Here is a 5,051-nt window from a genome sequence, read left to right on the forward strand (position 1 = left end):
ATCCGCCCGAAGACGAGGTGGTTCTTGAACCGGAGCAAACGGTTGAACCGGAGGTTCCCAATCCTGAAGCCACTTTTAATGAGCCACCCCCTCAAGATCACAATGTCAATGAACAACCAGAAGTTGACATTGTTGTGCCAGATGCTGAACCGGCCGGTCCAATCCGGGATGATGACAGGTATTCTAGTCCGGTGAGAGCTACTGAAACTCCATCAACTCTAGAAAAAGTTGCTGGAGACAAAGAAGGCGAAGTTGTCATTACTGGTATTGGTCACACCTCTCCTGGCCATCCTGTAATCTTGGACAAACATAGTGCCAAGGAAGAGCATGCTGCCATGGAAAAAGGCAAATGGAACACTGACTTGTCAAGCTATGCCCATCTCAGTGCTCAAGAACTCCACTCCGGTTTTTAAACCGTCTACACTCAAACCGTGATTATGAAGCCGGTTTGGTGAACCTGATGAAAGAGCGCTATGAGGTATTTTCATCACTTTCCTTTCTTGAATCCAAAGTATAAGCATCAACCCAAGTAGCCCCCAAGGGCCGGTTTATGATGACAATCATAAACCAGGACTATATAATACATTAACTTTTACAAACTTGTCCTTCATATACCAACTGATCATTTGAAGTAAATCAGACGTGATCATTATATTCTAGTAGTTTTTCGCCTGTGTAGCCCCCAAGGGCCGTGATACATCTCCAACGTATCTATAATTTTTGATTGCTCCATGCTATATTATCTACTGTTTTGGGCAATATTGGGCTTTATTTTCCACTTTTATATTATTTTTGGGCAACCGGAGGCCCAGCCCAGATTTGTTGTTTTATGCCTATTTCAGTGTTTTGAAGAAAAGGAATATCAAACGGAGCCGAAACGGAAAGAAATCAACTGGAGAACTTATTTTTGGAAGGAAACCTACCGGATAGACTTGGACCCTACGTCAGAAGATGAAGGAGGAGCTCACGAGGGTAGGGGGCGCGCCCACCCCTTGGGGGGCACCACCCTGCCTCGTGGCCCCCCTTCGGTATCCTAAAACTTCCAGAACGGACAATAGATCGGGAGTTCCACCACCAGAAGCCTCCATAGCCACCGAAAACTAATCTAGACCCATTCCGGCACCCTGCCGGAGGGGGAATTCCCTCTCCGGTGGCCATCTTCATCATCCCGGTGCTCTCCATGACGACGAGGGAGTAGTTCTCCCTCGGGGATGAGGGTATGTACCAGTAGCTATGTGTTTGATCTCTCTCTCTCTCTCTCGTGTTCTTTAGGTGATATGATCTTCATGTATCGCGAGCTTTGCTATTATAGTTGGATCCTATGATGTTTTCTCCCCCCTCTACTCTCTTGTAATGAATTGAGTTTCCCATTTGAAGTTATCTTATCGGATTGAGTCTTTAAAGATTTGAGAACACTTGATGTATGTCTTGCCGTGCGTATGTGTGGTGACAGTGGGATACCACGTGATTCACTTGATGTATGTTTTGGTGATCAACTTGCGGGTTCCGCCCATGAACCTATACATAGGGGTTGGCACACGTTTTCGTCGTGATTCTCCGGTAGGAACTTTGGGGCACTCTTTGAGGTCCTTTGTGTTGGTTGAATAGATGAATCTGAGATTGTGTGATGCATATCGTATAATCATACCCACGGATACTTGAGGTGACATTGGAGTATCTAGGTGAATTAGGGTTTTGGTTGATTTGTGTCTTAAGGTGTTATTCTAGTACGAACTCTAGGGATGTTTGTGACACTTATAGGAATATCCCAACGGATTGATTGGAAAGAATAACTCTCAGGTGGTTTCGTACCCTACCATAATCTCTTCGTTCGTTCTCCGCTATTAGTGACTTTGGAGTGACTCTGTGTTGCATGTTGAGGGATAGTTATGTGATCCAATTATGTTATTATTATTGAGAGTACTTGCACTAGTGAAAGTATGAACCCTAGGCCTTATTCCCATGCATTGCAATACCGTTTACGCTCACTTTTATCATTCGTTACCTTGCTGTTTCTATATTTTCAGATTACAAAAACTATTATCTACTATCCATATTGCACTTGTATCACCATCTCTTCGCCGAACTAGTGCACCTATACAATTTACCATTGTATTGGGTGTGTTGGGGATACAAGAGACTCTTTGTTATTTGGTTGCAGGGTTGCTTGAGAGATACCATCTTCATCCTACGCCTCCTACGGATTGATAAACCTTAGGTCATCCACTTGAGGGAAATTTGCTACTGTCCTACAAACCTCTGCACTTGGAGGCCCAACAATGTCTACAAGAAGAAGGTTTTGTAGTAGACATCAGGCCGGTTTAGCTTTGCGAGGTAAACCGGGTCTTGAATCAATGCGTCAACTTTGAACAGATGTACATTAGCCGCCAAGTGTTAAGGATAATGCTTGCATTGTACTTGAGACTTGTGAAAAATATGTTGACAATAGAACAAATAGGCATTAGCCCCCAAGTACAAAGTGCATAACTTGTTATACGCTTGGTACTTCATAACCTGTTTTGATGATATATCTCACCTTTGTAGGGTGAGCAGAATAAGAAGGATGCTCAAACCGCAGACCATCAAGAGAATGTAAAGTCTCAACAAGCAGAGGCTTCCAAAGCCAAAGAAGAGCTGACCAATGCGTTGGCAGCTATGGAGAAGCTGAAAGAGACCTTCAACAAGGAGCGTGCTACTGGGAAACAGAAAATGCCGGTTTGACAAAAATGGCCGAGGACGCAGAGGCAGCCCTGAAGCCGGTGGTGGAAGAACTGACCGGCTTAAAGCGGCAGATTAACGCCATGACTTCTGCTGTGTTTGGTAAGTGCCCTCTCGTGCAGTTTGTCTAATTCATAAGTGAAAGTGCAACTATCCCTAGGTGGTTTTGGTAATTCATAACAACATATAGCTCATTGAGCTAATGCTATTCCAAGATGATTATTTCAGGAAAGCTCAATGATTGGCATGGCATGGATGTGAAAGTGGAACCCTCAAAATGCTAAGGACAAAGGATTGGCTCAAGCTCAAAAGCTCAAGACTCTTCATTTTATATTTTAGTGATCCAAGATCACATTGAGTCTTTAGGAAAAGCCAATACTATCAAGGAGGGATGAGGTGTTGCTTAATGAGCCTCTTGCTTCATGTGCTTAGTGATATGCTCCAAAACCATCAACTACTTTCCCATATCCACATATGACCTAAACCCTAAGCCAAACTCGGTCTTACCGATTCTTCCTATCCGGCGCCACCGAGTTTCACTTGTCATTAGCCACTGCCAAAACCCTACCAATTCGGTTCTACCGATAAGGATCTCGGTCTCACCGAGATGGAGTTGCAAACTCTCTGTTTCCCTTTCGTAACTTTTTGGTCTCACCAAAAGAGCGAATCGGTCCCACCGAGATTGCAATGTAAACTCAGTGTTTCCCCTTTGTAAGTTTTCGGTCTCACCGAGTTCCACTCGGTCTCACCGAAAGAGCAAATCGGTCTACCGAGTTTGCCTGACCAACTCTCTGGTTAGCCAATTACCAAATTCGGTCTCACCGAGTTTGTGTAATCGGTCTCACTGAGATTACGTTATGCCCAAACCCTAACCATATCGGTCCTACCGAGTTGCATGTCAGTCCCACCAAAAATCTCTAACAGTCACTAGTTTTACATTTTCGGTCCGACCGAGTTTATTGATTCGGTCCCACCGAGATTGGAAAACTGTGTAACGGTTGGATTTTGTGTGGAGGCTATATATAGCCCTCCACCTTCTTCTCATTCGAGGAGAGAGCCATCAGAACACACACACCATTCCAACTCATATGTTCTGAGAGAGAACCACCTACTCATGTGTTGAGACCAAGATATTCCATTCCTACCATATGAATCCTGATCTCTAGACTTCCCAAGTTGCTTTACACTCAAATCTTCTTTCCACCAAATCCAAATCCTATGAGAGAGAGTTGAGTGTTGGGGAGACTATCATTTGAAGCACAAGAGCAAGGAGTTCATTACCTACACACCATTTGTTACTTCTTGGAGAGTGGTGTCTTCTAGATTGGCTAGGTGTCACTTGGGAGCCTCCGACAAGATTGTGGAGTTGAACCAAGGAGTTTGTAAGGGCAAGGAGATCGCCTACTTCGTGAAGATCTACCGCTAGTGAGGCAAGTCCTGTGTGGGCGATGGCCATGGTGGGATAGACAAGGTTGCTTCTTCGTGGACCCTTTGTGGGTGGTTGCTTCTTCGTGGACCCTTCGTGGGTGGAGCCCTGTGTGGACTCGCGCAACCGTTACCCTTCGTGGGTTGAATTCTCCATCAACGTGGATGTAGGATAGCACCACCTATCCGAACCACGGGAAAAACATCCGTGTCTCCAATAGCGTTTGAATTCTCTAAACCCTTCCCTTTACATTCTTGCAAGTTGCATGCTTTACTTTCCGCTGCCTATATACTCTTTGCATGCTTGCTTGAATTATGTGATGATTGCTTGACTTGTCCTAAATTAGCTAAAATCTGCCAAGAACTAAAATTGGGAAAAGGTTAAGTTTTTATTTGGTCAAGTAGTCAAATCACCCCCCTCTAGACATACTTTCGATCCTACAAGTGGTATCAGAGCTTTGGTCTCCATTTGCTTTGATATCCATAGCTTTTGGTGGTCATAGCCTTGGTTTCACAACCTAGGAGAGTATGGCATCTAGCGAGGGAAATTATCACCGTAGAGGTCCCTACTTTGATGGTACTAATTTTGCTAGTTGGAAGCATAAAATGAAAATGCATATTCTTGGACATAACCCCGCCGTTTGGGCTATTGTGTGTGTTGGTTTGCAAGGTGACTTCTTTGATGGGAGAGAACCAAACCGTGAAGCTACCGCGGATGAGTTGAAGATGTTGCAATACAATGCTCAAGCTTGTGATATTCTCTTCGACGGATTGTGCCCCGAAGAATTCAACAAAATCAGCCGCCTTGAGAATGCAAAGGAAATTTGGGACACTTTGATTGATATGCACGAAGGTACCGACTCCGTCAAGGAATCCAAGTTGGATGTGCTTCAAAGCTAACTTGACAA

The sequence above is a fragment of the Triticum dicoccoides genome, chromosome 7A (genome assembly GCF_002162155.2).
Source record: "Triticum dicoccoides isolate Atlit2015 ecotype Zavitan chromosome 7A, WEW_v2.0, whole genome shotgun sequence".
Taxonomy (NCBI): Eukaryota; Viridiplantae; Streptophyta; class Magnoliopsida; order Poales; family Poaceae; genus Triticum; species Triticum dicoccoides.